This window comes from Tamandua tetradactyla, chromosome 8 (genome assembly GCF_023851605.1).
Source record: "Tamandua tetradactyla isolate mTamTet1 chromosome 8, mTamTet1.pri, whole genome shotgun sequence".
NCBI classification, from domain to species: Eukaryota; Metazoa; Chordata; class Mammalia; order Pilosa; family Myrmecophagidae; genus Tamandua; species Tamandua tetradactyla.
Genome location: NC_135334.1, coordinates 97,047,111 through 97,068,073, shown reverse-complemented (window position 1 = coordinate 97,068,073; position 20,963 = coordinate 97,047,111). Strand labels below are relative to the sequence as shown.

The following is a 20,963-nucleotide window of genomic DNA, read 5'->3' as shown; positions in this document are numbered from 1 at the left end:
GAGAGACAAACCCTGAACATCATCAGCCTTCTTGAACCAAGGTATCTTTCCTGGATGCCTTAATTAGGCCATTTTCTTGGCCTTGCCTTGATTTGGACATTTTAACAGCCTTGGAACTATAAACTTGAAACTTATTAAATTCACCTTTATAAAAGCCATTCCATTTCTAGTATACTGCATTCCAGTGGTGTTCTAGTTTGCTAGCTGCTGGAATGCAACACACCAGAGACAGATTGGCTTTTAATAAAGGGATTTATTTAGTTAGTTCTTCAGAGGAAAGGCAACCAACTTGCAACTGAGGTTCTTTCTTACTGGGAAGGCACAGGGTGATCTCTGCTGGCCTTCTCTCCAGGCCTCTGGGTTCCAACAACCTTCCCTGGGGTGATTTCTTTATACATCTCCAAAGGCCTGGGCTGAGCTGCGGGTACTGAGATAAGGTATGCTGAGCTGCTTGGGCTGTGCTACATTGAGTCTCTCATTTAAGCACCAGCCAATTAAATCAAACATCATTCATTGCAGCAGTCACGCCTCCTAGCCAACTGCAGATGTAATCAACAACAGATGAGGTTCACATGCCATTGGCTCATGTCCACAGCAATAGAACTAAGCACCTTCACCTGGCCAAGTTGACACCTGACTCTAACTACCATAAGCAGCTAACAAACCAACACAAAGACCTACAAATTAGGCCTGTTGCCAAAGTCATACTTACATTTGCATACTGTTTATGTAAGATATAACTCTATATTCATAGAAGATAAACAGTGAAGGACATTCTCTACCACCATCAAGACAATCACTGGCAATAATTAATTTACTGACAACAATTAAAATACTTACATGCTCTGGATAATAAATCATGGCAAAGGAAAAAAAAATTACTGAAAAAGCATCAGAAAATATGAGTTTGAGTATTGCCTTTGTATTTAATAACTTTAAGTATGATGTTGGACCTCAGTTTCCCCTTATCTAAAAATGAAGAAAATAATACCTTCTTTGCAGGTTAGAATAAAATTCAAATGAAAAAACATATCTGAGAGCACACAGTAAGCACCCTTTTCAAAGAGTCTAAATATAAGCCTCCTAACATGGTAAGAAACTCAGTATTGTGTGCCACTGGTAATAATAAGGACAATAATAAAAGAAAAACCTGGACAAACTTCATGTTAGGTATAGAGCAACGAATCTGTACAATGGAAATAAAAAGAAGGCATAAACGAGTGTCACCAAAAAGTATATATGTTTTTAAAAAATGCAGAATTAGTTGTTTGGAATGGTAGGTCCAATTGATGATAAATATTATGTCAAAATAAAAGTCTTAAGCAATAAATGTCAAATCATAAAGGATGTGTTCCTAAATGCAAGTTAATATATTTCATGAAGTGCAAGTAGGTTGAAGTCACATAATCATTAGATTTCATACATTGCTTTAGCACTTTGGGGAAACTGAGAACTACATTAAGGCTATCTATAAAACTAATCATTATGGGAAGTACTTTGGGCCAAACACTGAAAACCACGGTGGTGTAAGTAGGAACTCTCATGACAGGATTTAGATGAAATCCTAAATCCTATAAAGAGTCAAAAGTGCTAAGTTTTTACTGTGTTTAATCATTTGATGAACTGTATGATATAAAAATCTAGCATAAGCTTTCTACACTATACTGACATTACGTATTTTATTGATTTGTTTTAAATGTTTTTTTCAGGATGATCAAAGTAATAAATGATCATTATATAAAATATGGAATGGAATATTCGCAAAAGATGGAGGCCTAAACATAGCCTTTTATGTTCCTATCTCAACTCCAGTCCAACTACCTATTCCTCTTATGAGGCAAGCAGGGCTTGGTAGGACAACTAATAAGCTATGCTTGGGTTTAGAGTCCAAACTGAAATTGCTGCATAACACCTCTCACACTGGATTTTAAAATGAATTATGCTGATGTTTGATAGCCCTGGAATAAGAATAAGAACATCCCTGGAATAAGAGTGAGAACACATGAAACCAAATCATAGTAATCTTCTTGAGATAGAATATAATACAACAATAAAAATACACTATTAGCTCTACGTGTATCTCTATATATTTATATATAAATAATACATAATAGCATGTGAAAAATCAATTGTAGATAAGTACCTATGCTTTCTTATACATAAAAATGAAAGACAAAACAAAATTACATATATTTTATAACATCTATACGTATATGTACCAAAATAACAAAAATTTGGACAGGAAGATATACAAATGGCCAATAATCACATGAAAAATGTGTTCAGCATCATTAGTTACCAGTGAAATGCAATTCAAAACCACAATGAGATGCCACTTCATGCCTACTAGGATGGCTATCATAAAAAACAAACAAAAAAAATGGGCAATTATTACAAGGGTTAGTCAGGTTGTGGAGAAATTGGAGACATCATAGATCGCTGGTATTGTGTAAAGTTTGTAATCACTTTGGAAAAATCATTTGATGGTTCCTCACAAGGTTAAATATATATATATACATATTTTGTTGTTGTTGTTGTTGCATGAGCAGGCACCAGGAATCGAACCCGGGTCTCCAGCATGGCAGGCAAGAATTTTGCCCCTGAGCCACCGTTGCACCACCCTCACAAGGTTAAATATAGAATTACTATTTGACCCAGAAGTTCCACTACTAGGTATACATTCAAGAGAATTATAAACACGTGTTCAAACAAAACTTGTACATGAATGTTTAAAGCACCGTTATTCATAATAGCCAAAAAATGGAAACAGCCCAATTGTCCATAAACTGATGGATGCATAAAGAAAAATGTGGACTATTATTATGCAATAAAATGGAATAGAGTACTGATATATATTACAACATGGACCCTAGAAAAAATTATGTTAAGCGAAAGAACCCAGATGCAAAAGATGACATATTGTATGATTCCACTTATAAGAAATGTCCATAAATAGGCAAAGCGATAGACACAGAAAGTAGATAAGTGGTTACCAGTGGTTTGGCAAAATGGAGTGTGGGAGTGGTTGTTTTATGGGTATGGGATTTCTTTTTAAGGCGATGAAAATACTAAAATTGGCTAGTAGTGATGGTTACACAGCTCTGGGACTGCAAAAGAAAATTCTGAACTGAATATATTCAATGACTAAATTTTATATAATGTGAATTATATCTCAACAAAGCTGTTAAAACTTTTTAACAAAAGAAAAATATTGAGAGAATAATACATTGTGACCAAGTAGGATTTACTCAAGGCATGAAAAAGATGGTTCAAACTCATTATTTTAAAAAAGGAAAATAATCAACATGTTTCTTGATATTAACACATTATAAGAGAAAAATCAACAGATGCAGCCTTCCATGACTTGCTTTATTTCTATCAAAACTATGTTTCTAAACCAAGCCATTCTATCAGAATTATTTGTTTTCATTTATTTGCAATACTATATAATATTATTTTGTGTAAGCATACTATAATTTATTTGTCTGTACTGTTAATACTTCCATATTATTGTTGTTGTGAATACTACTGTTGATGCATGTTTTATATGGGTCTTCTGATTCACATATTCACAAATATCTCAAGTATGTATCTAGGAGTAGGATAACTATGTTAGAATATGATTGTCATGGTTAGGGACAGGTGTCAACTTGGCCAAGTTGTGGTACCTGTTCATCTGATTGGGCAAGCGCTGGCCTGTCTGTTGCAATGAGGACATTTCATAGGATTAGGTCATGATCACGTCAGCTACATCCACAGCTGATTCCATTTGTAATCAGCCAAAGGGGAGTGTCTTCTGCAATTAGTGATGCTAAATCCAATCATGGGAAGCCTTTTAAGGAGGACTCAGAGGAGACAGGTTCCATTCCTGCTTTGGCTGGTAAGCCTCTCCCGTGGAGTTCATCCAGGCCATCCATCGGAGTCATCAGCTTCGTAGCCTGCCCTGTGGATTTTGGACTCTGCGTTCCTACGGTCACGTGAGACACTTTCATAAATTTTATATTTGCAAGTGTTCCCTGTTGGTTCTGTTTCTCTAGAGAACCCTAACTAATACAATGATATATCCATTTTTGTAAGTGCTGAACCTCTTCCCAATATATATAGTATGATACCATTTTTTTAAATTTTTTTAAATTAAAGAAAAAAAGAAATTAACACAACATTTAGAAATCATTCCATTCTACATATGCAATCAGTAATTCTTAACATCATCACATAGATGCATGATCATCATTTCTTAGTACATTTGCATCGATTTAGGAAAAGAACTAGCAAAACAACAGAAAAAGATATAGAATGTTAATATAGAGAAAAAAATAAAAAAAATAATAATAGTAAAAAAAAAGAAAAGGAAAAAGAAAAAAAAAGACCCAAGCAAACAAACAAACAGACAAAAAAAAAAAAAACCTATAGCTCAGATGCAGCTTCATTCAGTGTTTTAACAGGATTACTTTACAGTTAGGTATTATTGTGCTGTCCATTTTTGAGTTTTTCTATCTAGTCCTGTTGCACAGTCTGTATCCCTTCAGCTCCAATTACCCATTATCTTACCCTGTTTCTAACTCCTGCTGGTCTGTTACCAATGACATATTCCAAGTTTATTCTCGAATGTCGGTTCACATCAGTGGGACCATACAGTATTTGTCCTTTAGTTTTTGGCTAGACTCACTCAGCATAATGTTCTCTAGGTCCATCCATGTTATTACATGCTTCATAAGTTTATCTTGTCTTAAAGCTGCATAATATTCCATCGTATGTATATACCACAGTTTGTTTAGCCACTTGTCTGTTGATGGACATTTTGGCTGTTTCCATCTCTTTGGAATTGTGAATAATGTTGCTATAAATATTGGTGTGCAAATGTCCGTTTGTGTCTTTGCCCTTAAGTCCTTTGAGTAGATACCTAGCAATGGTATTGCTGGGTCGTATGGCAATTCTATATTCAGTTTTTTGAGGAACCGCCAAACTGCCTTCCACAGTGGTTGCACCCTTTGACATTCCCACCAACAGTGGATAAGTGTACCTCTTTCTCCGCATCCTCTCCAGCACTTGTCATTTTCTGTTTTGTTGATAATGGCCATTCTGGTGGGTGTGAGATGATATCTCATTGTGGTTTTGATTTGCATTTCTCTAATGGCCAGGGACATTGAGCATCTCTTCATGTGCCTTTTGGCCATTTGTATTTCCTCTTCTGAGAGGTGTCTGTTCAAGTCTTTTTCCCATTTTGTAATTGGGTTGGCTGTCTTTTTGTTGTTGAGTTGGACAATCTCTTTATAAATTCCGGATACTAGACCTTTATCTGATATGTCGTTTCCAAATATTGTCTCCCATTGTGTAGGCTGTCTTTCTACTTTCTTGATGAAGTTCTTTGATGCACAAAAGTGTTTAATTTTGAGGAGCTCCCATTTATTTATTTCCTTCTTCAGTGCTCTTGCTTTAGGTTTAAGGTCCATAAAACTGCCTCCAATTGTAAGTTTATATTATAAACTTACATATTTATGATTGTTATGTCTTCTTGTTTAATTGTTCCTTTTATTAGTATATAGTGTCCTTCTTTGTCTCTTTTAACTGTTTTACATTTGAAGTCTAATTTGTTGGATATTAGTATAGCCACTCCTGCTCTTTTCTGGTTGTTATTTGCATGAAATATCTTTTCCCAACCTTTCACTTTCAACCTATGTTTATCTTTGGGTCTAAGATGTGTTTCCTGTAGACAGCATATAGAAGGATCCTGTTTTTTAATCCATTCTGCCAGTCTATGTCTTTTGATTGGGGAATTCAGTCCATTAACATTTAATGTTATTACTGTTTGGATAATATTTTCCTCTACCATTTTGCCTTTTGTATTATATATATCATATCTGACTTTCCTTCTTTCTACACTCTTATCCATACCTCTCTCTTCTGTCTTTTCGTATCTGACTCTAGTGCTCCCTTTAGTATTTCTTGCAGAGCTGGTCTCTTGGTCACAATTTCTCTCAGTGACTTTTTGTCTGAGAATGTTTTAATTTCTCCCTCATTTTTGAAGGACAATTTTGCTGGATATAGGAGTCTTGGTTGGCAGTTTTTCTCTTTTAGTAATTTAAATATATCATCCCACTGTCTTCTAGTCTCCATGGTTTCTGCTGAGAAATCTATACATAGTCTTATTGGGCTTCCCTTGTATGTGATGGATTGTTTTTCTCTTGCTGCTTTCAAGATCCTCTCTTTCTCTTTGACCTCTGACATTCTAACTAGTAAGTGTCTTGGAGAATGCCTATTTGGGTCTAATCTCTTTGGGGTGCGCTGCACTTCTTGGATCTGTAATTTTAGGTCTTTCATAAGAGTTGGGAAATTTTCAGTGATAATTTCTTCCATTAGTTTTTCTCCTCCTTTTCCCTTCTCTTCTCCTTCTGGGACACCCACAACATGTATATTTGTGCGGTTCATATTGTCCTTGAGTTCCCTGATACCGTGTTCAAATTTTTCCATTCTTTTCCCAATAGTTTCTGTTTCTTTTTGGAATTCAGATGTTCCATCCTCCAAATCACTAATTCTATCTTCTGTCTCTTTAAATCTATCATTGTAGCTATCCATTATTTTTTCTATGTTTGCTACTTTATCCTTCACTTCCATAAGTTCTGCGATTTGTTTTTTCAGTTTTTCTATTTCTTCTTTATGTTCAGCCCATGTCTTCTTCATGTCCTCCCTCAATTTATCGATTTCGATTTTGAAGAGGTTTTCCATTTCTGTTCGTATATTCAGCATTAGTTGTCTCAGCTCCTGTATCTCATTTGAACTATTGGTTTGTTCCTTTGACTGGGCCATATCTTCAATTTTCTGAGCATGATCCATTATCTTCTGCTGGCGTCTGGGCATTTAATCAGATTTCCCTGGGTGTGGGACCCAGCAGGTTGAAAGATTTTTTCTGTGAAATCTCTGGGCTCTGTTTTTCTTATCCTGCCCAGTAGGTGGCACTCGTGGCACTCATCTGTCTGCGGGTCCCACCAGTAAAAGATGCTGTGGCTCCTTTAACTTTGGAAAACTCTCGCTGTGGGGGGGGGTCGCCAGCCGAAGTGGCTTGGGGGAGTGCCAATCCGAATCTCCCAACCGGCCCGGGGATCCGCACGTGGGGAGGGTCGCCGGCCTCCCCGGCTTGGGGGAGCGCCTGTCCAAATTTCCCAGACGGCCTGGGGTGCCAAGCGTGGAGGGGGGGGCGCCGGCCTCCGCGGTATGGGGGAGCGCCTGTCCAAATTTCCCAGCCGGCCCGGGGCGCCAAGCGTGGCGGGGGGGGCGCCAGTCGCCGCGGCTTGGGAGAGTGCCTATCCACCGTTCCCAGCCGGACCGGGAAGCCACGTGTTTGGAAGGGACCCCGGTCGCCGTTCTCTGTGGCTTGGGGATCTCCGATCCAATTCTCCCAGCTGGTCCGGGGGGCCGCATGTGGGGGGTGGGGCGCCAGCCACCGCGGCTTGAGGGGATCGCCTGTCCAATTCTCCCAGTCGGCCTGGGAAGGAGGGAGGGAGGGACTCCGGCCGCCTGCCGCCCCGGCCCGGGGAAGCCCGTGCCCCTCGGCGATCTCACCGGAGCGGGTTCTCCCAGCCAGTCAGCCATTCCAGAATGGTGTACGCTGTCTTCTTGGTCTCTGTCGTGGCTCTGGGAGCTGTTCTGTATCGTTTCTACTTCCCTAGTAGCTCAACCATTTTTAATCAAGCTCAAAATCAGTAAAATCATTTAACATATTGCTGAAGGATATATATATATGTGTATATATATATGTATGTATGTATATATATATATGTATACTTCAGCAATATGTTAAATGATTTTACTGATTTTGAGCTTGATTAAAAACGGTATCATACTATATACTGTATCATATAGTATATCATATAGTATATAATATAGCATATAGTATATAGTACTATATCATATAGTATATAGTATACTATATGATATAGTATATGAAACATATAATTTCAACATGCATATATATATATATACATGTATATAGTATGATAGTATATTATACTATATGCATGTTGAAATTATATGTTTTTAAATGCAAGAAAAAATAAATACGCGATTCAGTAAAATTTTCTTTCCAGGGGTGAGGGATAAAAGGGGATAGAATCAGGGAGAAGTACTAAGGTAACTTCAGAATTATGGGTAAAGTTTTTATATTTAAGTAGGATGGTTTATTCATCAGTGTTCCTTTTTCTCACATGCCTCTTAATTTGTGTATGTCCTCTTCTTTTAAGTGCACTTTTGTAAGGATTATACATTAAACATTTTAAAAACAAAAGATTGAAGGACATTTTATAAAAGTTTGTAATCATCCCAAATACCTATATAAAGTAAAAATATTAGAAAAGTACTAACTATGGTAAAGCCTACAAAAAAAAAACAAAACACAAACAGCAACAGCAATCTAAATAGATTAGACTAAAGTTAGTCTTTGAAAAATCAAACAGGCCACCATAACTACTATCATTACTTTTAGTCAGCATGGTTGATTTTGACAATTTAGCCCAAAGGAATGAAATTAAAAGTTTTGAGAATGACAGAAAAAATATTAAACTATATCTAGATGACTGATAAAAATCTATACCACAGATCTGGGACTATCTCACATAGATATAAAAGCACTGGTACTTTACAATATATGTACAATGATAATTATTGCAACATTGTTCTGTGAACAATAAGAAAAAATGACTGTCCATCAATGTGGGAAAGGTTCACTAAATTGTGGTTTACCTATACTACAGAATATCATTCAAACCCATTAAAACTAATATGTTGACTTAGACACTGAATCATATGAAATCGACATTTTTCTAAATCAAAAGCAGTCAAACATAAGCAATTTCTTTCGGTCATTAACACTTTATCAATTGGCATATGTATTTGCATACATATATATGTGTATATATATATATATATAATATACATATGAATATATATACCTAAGATATGCAAACATGAATATACAGATAAGTGTGCATATATATACAAACTGCTATATACGTATATATGTATATATAAAACACACACATATATAAATAGTTTTGTGGGTATGTATTTGTAAATATTTATATATTAGGTCATTATATGTAGAGTTGGTAGAATTACACAAAGTAGGAAAAGAAAACGAAGGAGATAAAAAAAAAAGTTGCCTAAAAGCAACATTATAATATGCCGTTTTTAAAAAATACAGACCATGTATATATGAAAAAAGCATGATACATGTGAGAATAGTCACAAAATGGTCAAAATTACAGAAAGCTCTGAAATTTATATAAAATAAGTTAGGGGAAATATCACCCTTAAATTATACTTTCCAAAGACAACTATCATTAATATTAGTATGCATTCTTTTTTACAATTGTGATATATACCATAAAACATTTAATATGGTCCTTTTGTTTCTTAACATTTTATGAAAATATTTTAATCATATAATTTTCCACTACTTGGATATCCTGATTTACTTAGTTATACTCTGTTTTAAACATTTAGGTTACTTCTGCTTGTATATTCTTTTAGCTAGTGATTGACACCACAGTCCACACTTTATGCGTAAATATTTGGGTACATTTTACACTATTTTCCTAGGAAACACTCCTAAAAAATGATTTACTGATTTCAAAGGTGTGAAGATTTTTAAAAATCTTGATACATATTGCAGAATTGCTTTACCAGTAGTTTTACGTTGTAGCTAGAACTGTAGCCTAATTACTGCCAAAATCAGCAATTCTTTCTCCGACACAATAGAAAAATCAATGTACATTTAAATGGGTAACTGTAAATAACCGGGTCCAACAGTTCATTCAGTTAGCTCATTAAAGGTGTACTTTGCAGGAAGCAAATACCGGCAGATGCTTCAAATAAGAATTTTTTCTATCTTTTTTTGCTGGGAGGGAGAGCGGAGGTGGTGGGGATTTGTGCTAAAAATGTTGCCTTTTCCTGGAAGCAGCCATACTCAACAATGTCATGCTAAAGTGATTTGCACTCTGACTAATCAAGGCAGTGCTGGGTGCCTCTGCACTATATCTACTAAGATTACAGAAGCCAAACAGTAACCATAATAGAGTCAACCACTGTTTGTGAAATTAGGTCCATAAATCCAGGAGAATCTTGAAATGAACTTTCTGGTGTTTTAAAGTTCTATGATAATTTTTTCATTTTAATAGTAATCCTTTAAAAACATCATTTTTTAAAGGACTGCTAAAACTGTCTTACAGTGATAAGTTGCAACCAAGCAATATTTTTCAGGGAAGAAGCATTAGATTCTTAAGCAACTGTTCTCAAACTAGTAACTTCATATTCTTGAGGGAACATGGGCATATTCTAAGGAAACCATGAGAACATGGGTGCATGGAAAAAACAACTTTCCATTCCCTTTTCACTGTCAAGGTTTTAATGATTATTTTAAGGCATGATATTTGAATGCCTTGATGCACACAGACTCATTTTTCCCTTTTAATACTACTTTAGCTATTTGTTTTGGACACCTAATATGGGATCCCTTATCTGTTTATGAAATGCTTATTCCCTTTTAAGATTGCCTATATCCTTTGGTTTATAGACTTCAATAGCCCTAGTAGAAATTCAAGTATCTCTCTGGCATGCAAATTTGAATGATATGAAACTCTTCAATGTGAGTTGCTGGTCCTGGCTCTAGAACGTTTGAGAGGGACAGAAAAAGTTTTTGGGTGCCACCGGCCATAAAAACCAAGATGCTACAAAAGATGGACATCAAAAGCCTTCTTTACTTTTACAGATTTGGAAGAAGCAGCTTTTATTATTCATATCATTCAGTGGCAATAAATTAGAGATCAGTTTTAGTCTTCTCATGAACCTGTTCCATGAAAAGTCATAAGCAGAAAATTTTCCAATATACTTTAGAGGGACTATGATTTTCTTTTTTCAAGTTGGCTTTGGAGCTTTCAAGAGCTCATGAATGTTGGAATAAGGTTAATAACACATACTAGCTAGCTGTCTTCCTCTCTTTACCTACTTCTATTCTTGCATTCATTAAAATAAGGATTCACAAGCTGTGTTTCATCTTAGAAACAAATGGCAATATCCAGCTATTATTCCTAGAGATGTGGATTTAAATAGTCTTGTTTGAGACCATGGCTTCAGTATTTCTTAAAAGCTCCCCAGGGCATTCTAATGTATAGCCATGTTTGAGAGCCACTCAGCTAGACCATTGGAGAGTTAGTAACATGTCCTCAAGGAACTCACAGTCTAGTGAAAAATTACTTACTGGGCCAATACTCCTACTTCTCCACCACTAACATAACTATTATTAAGAAAGCCAGCATTTGTCATGGGTTAGTGTATTCATGCACATCAACCCTAAGAGATTATTATTTCCGTTTTGCAAAACAATAGAGTGAAATTCAGTGGATATTTGCCATTCTGACTGACCAGCATCCAAAGACTCTTCATATTTGGAGGCAATTCTATGATCAGTGGATGGTAGGGCACTCTAGATGGTAGGGTGACTTGACCAAGAACATGTAGCCAGAAGCTGTAGAAGAAGCTGTGAGGAAGAGGAAAAAGGCAGCAAGCCACATCTGTAAAAAATCAGTTCAAGAGATATTCCCTCAATCATGCAGCCCACGCTATTTGGTTTGGAAGGAAAATATTAAGGCAAAAATAAAAACGAAGTCTCCTGAGAGGGAACATGACAATTAGCTGTACTGCTTCTTTCTTTCTCCCCAGTGCTACTGAGAAGGTGCGTTTATACACTGATGAGCAAGTCTTGAGGGTGGGGAGAACAGTCTCTTTCTCATAGCACAAAGTGTGCTATAAGAAGCCACGAACAGTAGTTGACTATTATGGTTACCATTTGGCTTCTGTAATCTTAGTAGATATACTGCAAAGGCACCCAGCACTGCCTTAATTAGTCAGAGGGCAAATCATTTTAGCGTGACCTTGTTGAGCATGGCTGCTTCCAGGAAAAGGCAACATTTTTAGAACATTTTTATTGGGAGAGATAATCCCTCTCCCAATACTGTGGCATTTGGAATGTAGGCACATGAGGTTTCCACCCATAATTTTTAGGAAGTGGCATGAAAGCCCACAGTGTAATGGAGATTACTCAGTGCTACCATGGAGGCCATACCCCGACAGAACAGCATGGTAGAACCAGAACTTGATTATTTCTCTTTTAATGCTATGTACTGCCCAATTTCCTTCTGATAAATTCCCTTTCTGCTTAAGTTTAACCAAAGCCTGTTTCTAATTTTCCTCATAACGAGGTCTGACCGGAATAAAAGGCTTGTTCATGATCATCCAGCCAGTAAGTAGTAGAAGCTGCATTCAGGCTCAGAGCCTGACTAATTCCGATTCTGGACAGATCCCATAAGCACAGCCTATCCTGCCTCCAGCCACCATGTCTAAGGCAACACACCTACAAAGGTTAGCTCTGCTGTCTCAGCTGCCTGATACTTGGTGTGTAAATAAGTTCTTTAGAAAACACTTGTCACACTCCACTGAGATTTAGGCCCTGAGATGGGCATCGGAAGCTTATCCCATAAGAAGTGAAATTGTCCATAGACTGACAACACAGTGAAATTACCTACAGTTCACAAGTCCGAGCATGCTCAAAATGCCCAGCTTCCAGCTATGGAGACACTGATTCTGACAAGTACACAGGTGGGGCGGGGGTGGGGGTGGAGTGGTTTCTCTTTGACTCCAGCTTCAAGATCTATTGTCAATAAAAGGAATCTGTTTCATCTGCTTGTGCTCTTAGGAAATATCTAGCACATTTTGGGAGAATGAGAAGGGTGTGCTATCCCTTTAATACAACCCTTCCATTACTCTTTCAATTACTAACATCACTCATGCTTGAAGACTATTATTAACTCATGCTGCAATCTTCACCTGCCCAGATTAAAGAACCAGTCTCCTCCAACCTTTCCTTCAGAGGAATGACCTCAAGGGCCTTTCATCATTTTCACTGCTCTTTTCTGAGCTCTTTTCAATAGTCATTAAGTCTTAAATGAATAAAAATGATGAATAATGTGTATAAGCCCCAAATGAAGCTGTCTTTGTGGGTTTGCCCTATAGGCTGCTTGAATCAGGAATAGGCTTTACCTGTGGGGTCATTCACATTAGAGAGACATGATTTAATATCTTGCACAGTCTGATTCAGATTCAAACAGAATTTATTGAGCTCTTACTATGTGCTGGGAGTATCCCAGGGGCCCTTCACATGTTATCTCCTTGAATATTTACAATGGCCTTTGAAGGATCGTGCTATAAATCCCATTTCACTGAGGAACAAAGTGAGGTTCAGAGATTAACTGGTGATCTGACCAAGACCATGTAGCCAGAAGCTGTAAAAGAAGCTGTGAGGAAGAAGAAAAAGGCAGCAAGCCACATCTGTAAAATCAGTTCAAGAGATATTCCCTCAACCATGCAGACCACGCTATTTGGTTTGGGACGAAAATATTAAGGCAAAAATAAAAACAAAGTCTCCTGAGGGGGACCATTATAATTAGTTGTACTGCTTCTTTCTTTCTCCCCACTGCTACTGAGAGGGTGCATTTATACACTGATGAGCAATTCTTGAGGGTGGGGAGAGCAATCTCTTTCTCATAGCACACAAGGAGGTGCCTTAATCAAGCATTCATTGCAGGGCAGTCCAGTTAGTTTCCTGGTAGTCAGGGAGGTCTGAAAGCTTTTTTAGCTCAAAGAAGGAATTACTGCCCAAGATTTGTTTTTTTTTTGGTCAGAGAAGTATGGCAATTTAGCATGCCTGCAGCTGACACTGCCAAGCCAAATGGACAGTCTAATAGTCTCACAAAAGAATCTGTCAGGTTGTGCGACAGTAGGGTCCTTCCCAGACAGTGAAATCATCCTCCTTCCCTGCCCTCTTTGACCAGGTTCTGCTGCTATAATTTTTCACTTGACTGATTTGCATTTCTGTTTGAATGCGAACAGGAAGGCCATTTGCGGGAAGAGCAGGTCTGATGCCTATCTTGGTAATGGAACAGTTAAAACAAAACTAGCCCATTGCCTTAGGATATCTTAAAGGTTGGCTGAGTCCAAAGCTAATAGGAAAAGTTTCACAAAAACTTCTCAGAATACTTCAGAAAGGGAAGTTTCCAGAGGCATCGGAGAATGATTGTCTGAAGTCTCCTACAATGAATGCCCTCATTAAATTTGGGGGCAAAAAAAATGAGAGGCTTTTATAAAAGTGGTCAGATCAATGAATTAGGTCAGCATCGTCTGGAGAGTTGTGCTCACTTTTGCATTTCTTTTTTTTTTTTTTTTTTTTGCACGGGCAGGCACCGGGAATCAAACCTGGAACTCTGCCACTGAGCCACCGTGGCCCACCTATGAGCTCACTTTTGCACAAGGTGAAGGAGTTTTATAAGAAGACTGGCCAGAGGAAGGAGATGATGGGAAATTCCTAGACATTATAGAATACAAGGAAAAGTTGAATGACTTAGAGATGTTTACGTTGCAGAAGACAAGTATTAAGACTGGGAGAGGAGGTGATAGTTTAAAGTAGAAGGAGGACTAGAATTTTATCATCTTCTTATCAAAGACAACACTCATGATATCATAAATGAAGTTGTTGAAAAGGCTTCACTCTTGAAAAATGTCCTTGAAGGAAATGCTTTTCCCTTCACTCTATCCAGGCTTGCTGTGTTGCCCTGGTAGACCGCCAAAAGGATGGGTACAGATTGAACAGCCCTAAATCACACAGTGTGTTAGTTACGCCTTACTTATTTCTCTTTCCATCTTTCTAGAAATGAGAAGTTCTCAGTTCTCCTATACCTGCTAATAATTCTTTTTAGTAAAGAAAAAAGGCCCATTATATTAGGAATCAATATGACCATTAGAATTGATACCATTGGTTAGTTTTTATAATATATATTTTTTACAGGAAGATCTGTTTATAATAAGTGATGATGGCTTTCCGTTACTTGTAGGTATTGGGCATCCTTGTTAAGTTAATGTATCTAAGTAAAAAAGAAGAGTTTAAAGAGGAATTCCAAGTAATTAACTGCATAGGTTCAACTCAGATGAAGTGCCAATGCAGTATCAGTTTTTTAAGGTATCACTTGAACAATTTAAACATGCTTGACTAGTTGATAAGATAGCATCCTGAGTGGAGATTTTCACGTAGAGGCTTGATGGCTACTAGGGATGATATTCTAGAATAACTCTTCCCTCGGATAGGGACCGTGCTCAGTAATTCTGATGCATCTTCAACCTTCAGATTTTATGTTTCTTTGCTTTACTTTCTTTGACCTTCTATTACTCAGATTTTTCTATGCTAGCAAATCAAATGAAAAATTTTCAATGGTTTACAATACCAGCACCACCCAATCATAACAGCAACGACAACCAAACAAAAAAACACATTAGTTTCTTGCTCACAGTACATGGAAGCTGTCGGTCAGCTGAAGCTCTGCTCCAGGTCCACTATGAATTTACTCCACATGTTTTCTCTTTCCAGACCCCAGTATGAGAAAATAATCCCTATGTACCATAAACTTCTTGCAGCAGGGAGGAATTACATTCAGAACTTCTGCTTGGATGTCACCTACATCACGTTCACTCACATGCTACCGGACAAAGCAAGACATGTGGCCAGACCTGCCAATAGTGCCTACAGGAGGCACTCTAAGTCAAATGACAAAGATGTGGATGCATAATTCTCATAGAGGATGAAGGCAATGGATAGTTACGAACGGTATTACAAATACCACAGAGCCATTCATGCTGAGGACATGTCGATAATAATTAAAATTTAGACATCAGGACTTCCAATTAAAATGATACTGAGATATGGCTCTGTCATATCTTCACATAATTTTAAAAAGCACAGATAAAATAAACAGAAGAGCTCTCAGTGAAGTTGGGTTATGACACACTGTTAACATGAGGCAAAGGGAAAATTTAGGGCATTAAAATAAATTTGACTTGAAGCTTCTTGCTTGTTTTTCTCCTATGTGGGATAAGACTGCTGGATATATCAGAAAGAACATGGAGCCCCACTCCAGGAATACTGATGACACTGAAAGATTCTTTTTCCATCCTCTTTCTCCAAGATGCCTTCCAGCTCTGATATGCATTGAACTGAGGTAAGAAATGTGAAAAAAGAAAAAAAAACTTTGTCAAATAACAAGGAGAGAGACAGAGAGATATATACCATTATTCGTATCAGCTAATATCAATATACTGTGTGCATTAATTAATGCTTACTGTGCACAACAGACTCTCTGCAATTATTCTACAGAAGATGACAACAGAGATTAGGTTTTATTGAAATGGGAAGATAGAAAAGCAAATACATAATTATAGCACAGGCATTGTAGAAGACAAATATCACTTAGGCCACACTCTGCTATGCATTTTGGTGTAGTGGAAATGGCAGATGCTTTCAAGAAAGCTTTAATTCCCATCAGTTCTAGTTATTAACCTAGAGTATATTCCCAATCTCTATTGGCATAATATGCTTCTCTGTAAAATAGGGATAACACAATTTCCTTTGATTTAATAAATATTTATTAAACACCCACTATGTGCAGGGCATCATTTTGGAGCACTGAGAATTTAGCAGTAAGCAAGATAAAAGCTCATGCCCTCTTGAAGTTTACATTCTGGCAGGGAACACAGATATCAGGTGGTCTGAAGTGGAGTGACGGAAAAAAAAATTGGAGGGAAAACAGCCAAGATTAGTGGTAGAAGGAGATCTAAGTCAGGCTAGACAATTAAGGAAGTTCTCTCCAAAAAGAAACACAGAACAAAGGGAAAGCAAGCCTGGAGAATGAGCATTCAGGATGGAAGATACAGAAAGTACAAATACCTTAAGGAAGAAAATGAAGTGGGTTCAATGAAGAAACTCAGGGTAACAAAAGCAATTTAAATAATAGGAAGAGTGGCAGAAAAGAAGGATAAAGAAGTGAGCAGAGGCCAGATTATGCAGAGTCACATAGGCCCTGGTAGTTTACACTTATTGTGAGTGAGATGCTAAACCAGTTTTGAGATGGAGAAACATTGTAGAAAGAATACATGGCACATAACGCTACTTGAAAATCATAACTTTCCTTCTTTCCTTCCCTTATCTTTTGCATGGTAAAGCAGAGCATCCTCTCAGAATATCTGAACAGACAGTTTGAACTATGAAGCTCTTGGAACATGGAGATTTGTGAAAAATTTAAGGGAGCTTTTTTCCCCCCCTCTTTAATATGGAGAGTTAGTTAAAGGGTTTTTGGATCTTTAAGCCTAGTTTGACTAAGATATGTTATAAGATCTTCTATGTAAGCCTTATAAATTCCTCCAAATCAGTTGTCTTTCAGAAAAAAATTGAATTGGCTGTATGCAAATTATCTTGCCCACACTAACATCCCCAAAATGGCTTGATAAAAGAAATTATGATTTACCTGGGGAAGTAGTCAACCCTTAATCTGGGCAGTGTTGAAGACATCCCTCCTTTGACCAGTGCAAAAACAGATGGCTTGATAATCTAATACCATGTGAGTAAAATTAAGCACCTGTCTCAGAAATTCCTGAAATATGAACAGGTAACCTTACATGGACAATGTAATTGGCCATTCATGTTTTAGTGTGAATAAATCAGTTGATTATCCAGTTGGTCATCAAGAAACAACACAGGATAGATGAGTTTGATTTGGACCAAGAAGTGGACAAATGATCTGAGAAGGTTGGGGTTCAAGGTCTAGAGGTCCAGGGGCATGAAAAGGGAACAAGAATTGAAGAAACAAGCGATTTCTCCACTCTCTCTGACTCTGCATTCCTCCACCTGGAATGTTTTTCAGGGTCCCACTCAAAAGCTGTCATAGTCAAGAAGCTTCCCTGATTCCCCAGCAGTGAGAATTTCTTCTCCGAACTTCCATTGGCTTACCTATGCCTCTCTTACAACACTGAGCACTTTCTTCCTTGGATTTTGGATATCTTTTCTCCTACATGACTTGCCTCTTCTTGTATTAGGAAAACAACTTGAGACAAACTATTAATCTTTAGGTCTCTATGCTCTAAATCTGGGAGCTATGAACAGAGCCATACTATAGTTAATATCCAGGAAGTGGTAATCAAATTGATGTTTGAAATGGAAGGAAGGAAGGAAGCAAGGGAGGGAGGGAGGAAGGGAGAAAAGGATAAGTGAGTGAATTAGTAAATTGTTAGGGACATTTCTTATTTGCTTGTTTCTTCCTGGATCCCACAATCATTTCAGCAGATATCAACCAGAGAGATAGCCAGAATGCCCCCAAAACAAAAGCTTTGTCATTTTTCCTAGAAACTGATGCCTGATTATTTGCAAGAATCCAATATTTCAGTATAATAAGATAATAAGACATATAAAGAGTAAAAGAAGGTTTTATTTTCTAAGAAGCATGTCAGAATATACTCTCAATAGTTAACTGCAAAACTGGCAATGGGTAAAGGGCAAAGAGTGATTTATGACTCAACAGCAATTGAAAGAATAATGTGCTTAGTGGCGTGAGTTAAAATAATGTTGTAATGCTCCAGATCTTTAAAGTTCAACAATTTAGGTGAAGAGAAAGCAAGTTGTGTTGATAAGCAGACAGTGTCTCTCGTACCTGGAAATACTATTAAACTAATGGTGAGCTGAGCTAGAGGTAAAGGGAGTTTGTTGAGCAGGGAAGAAAGCAAATTTTTCCAGAGATTAGCGGTATTAGCAGAACAGTGAGCCAGAGCTGGGCAGAGTCATTTTTTTTAAATAAAACAGACAGTGAGCTTTGTGTCTTGCTTCTGGGAACTTAGACAGCTCCAAAGCCATCAGGAAAAAAATGTCACTCTTGTTCCCCATTGACTCTAATGCAAAAGTCACTCCTGAAATTGAACTCAACTGAACTCCGTGGTCTCCAGAAACAGGCTACAATAAATATTTCAAACCTTGTTTCTTTTATATTTGTTGACCAAGTCAGCCTGAGCTTTTAATATAAAGCAAAAAGCTAACTATTTATACATCAATTGCAGATTTATTTGCTCATTTAAAAATCCTAAGTATACTGACTTTTTGCATGCATGTGTACACCTGCGTGCATATGTATGCATCTGTACGCATGTGCATTTGTTCAGCGAAATGATAAGGAGCATGAAATTGGGAGCCACACAGAACTGTTTCTGAGTCTCAGGTTTGCTACCTTAAAGCTATTGATCTTGGACAAGTACTATACTCTCCAAGCCTCAGTTTCTTCATTTCAACAATGGGAATAATCCTGATACCTTCCTGGTTGAATTGTTGTGATTACTGAGAGTAATAAGAAATGTAAACTGCTTATAACATTAAGTAAAACAATACATGCAAGCTATTGCAATTATACTATCAAATCATATTTACTTAATTATGAAATTCTTTTCAGTTTTTTAAAGTCTATACATTAGAAAAAAAAATACCATGTTTCTGACATTCATTTACCAACATTTCTAAATCACAAGCTGGGAAAGGTGGCTCTTTGGATCATGAAGACCCAAGGATAAATCAGCAGGGAACACAGAACCTAAACAGTTTTATTAAAGTGTATTCTACTGGTAACGGTTGAAAAGGTGGCAAGCCTGATAATTTTATCTCGGGCTCAATTTTATTCATAGTCCCAAGGCTACTTTCCTTTAACCTCCTGAATTCATTTCCAATCCTATAATCTTTTCTCAAATACAGAGAAAGATACCATTGCAAAGAGGGCAAAGAAGTGAGTGATGCATAATATGGTCCAAGTATGAGGCCATTACTTCTGGGAGGGAAGGCAAGGGGAGTAATCATTTTCTGACTGCAAGGATTGGCAAACCATAGCAAATGACAAGGAGGTGAAACTGGAAAAAGGTTTGTCTGGAGGATTTTAAAGCTTTAAACATATGTGCTTTTGCCTTAGAAGGTTTGGTATGGATCCTTTCTAAATATGATGATGAGGATAGATGACAATTAACAGTTATCAATGATTATTACATATGAAACTTGCTAAGTACTTTATGTTCATAGTTGTGTTTAATTTTCACAACAATGGTGAATATTCTATTGTTTTTGTCATTTTGCAAATGAGAAAATTGATCCTCAGAGAAGTCAAATCATTTGTTCAAGGTGACATAGCAATAAATGGTGATGTAGGATCTGACCTCAGAACTGCCTAGTTCTAGATTTAGAGCTACTAGGTGCTATATGATAAAACCTCTCCAAGAGGACCACTCAGCCAATGTCTCTCAAGCATCTTCTCTACTGTGCCAGATGTTAGCAATACTGAATAAGATATGGCTTCGGTCTTTGAACTGCTCACAGCGTAGTACAGTGGAGGAACATTTAAGCCCTAGCAGTGAAGCTGCACAGGTTTCCAGGTGAACATGAAGGAAGGGCACCTACATTATTCTGGAGCTAGCAGGTAAATGTCCTAGAAGGGATGATGTTGGAGATAAGTCTGTGAGAATCAGTGACATAAAAATTACATGACAGGCAATTTAAAATAATGAAGACAAAAATGTGCAGAGAGGTGCACTGGGGAATATTTATGGATGGCAAATGAACTTGAAGGCAAGAGAAGGCAAGTGATAAGGCTGGAGAAAATGGCATGACACAGGGGACCGAAGATATACTAAGAACAGTGGGCTTTACCCAGAGTCTACACAAAGGGAACAGTTGAGGCTTTTAATCAGAGAGTGATGTGATTGCATAAGATTGAGGTGAGAATTAAGTGAGTGCATGCACCAAACTACATATACAAGTACCTGGCATAAAGCAAACCCTCAATAAGTATTAGGCATTATTTATTTTTTACGAATGAAGGCTGGAAGGCATTAATCAAGTTCTACTCTTCACTATACCCTTAAGATGAAAACCTGAAGAGGGGAAGAAATGATGATAAGTGTCACCATTGGTAATTTACAAAGAGACCCATTGTGTGTCCCAATCTACTTTAAAAAGAAGAAAAAAATCTAAGAATCTGGAAATATGATATTTAACTGCTTTCTACAAATTT

General features: G+C 37.3%; 1 protein-coding gene across 1 annotated transcript in view; it reads right to left on the bottom strand.

Moving 5' to 3' along the window:
• Nucleotides 1-20,963, bottom strand: part of NELL1 (neural EGFL like 1) — an 884,414-nt gene that overhangs the window by 101,352 nt on the left and 762,099 nt on the right. The gene's annotated exons all lie outside the window — the stretch shown is intronic.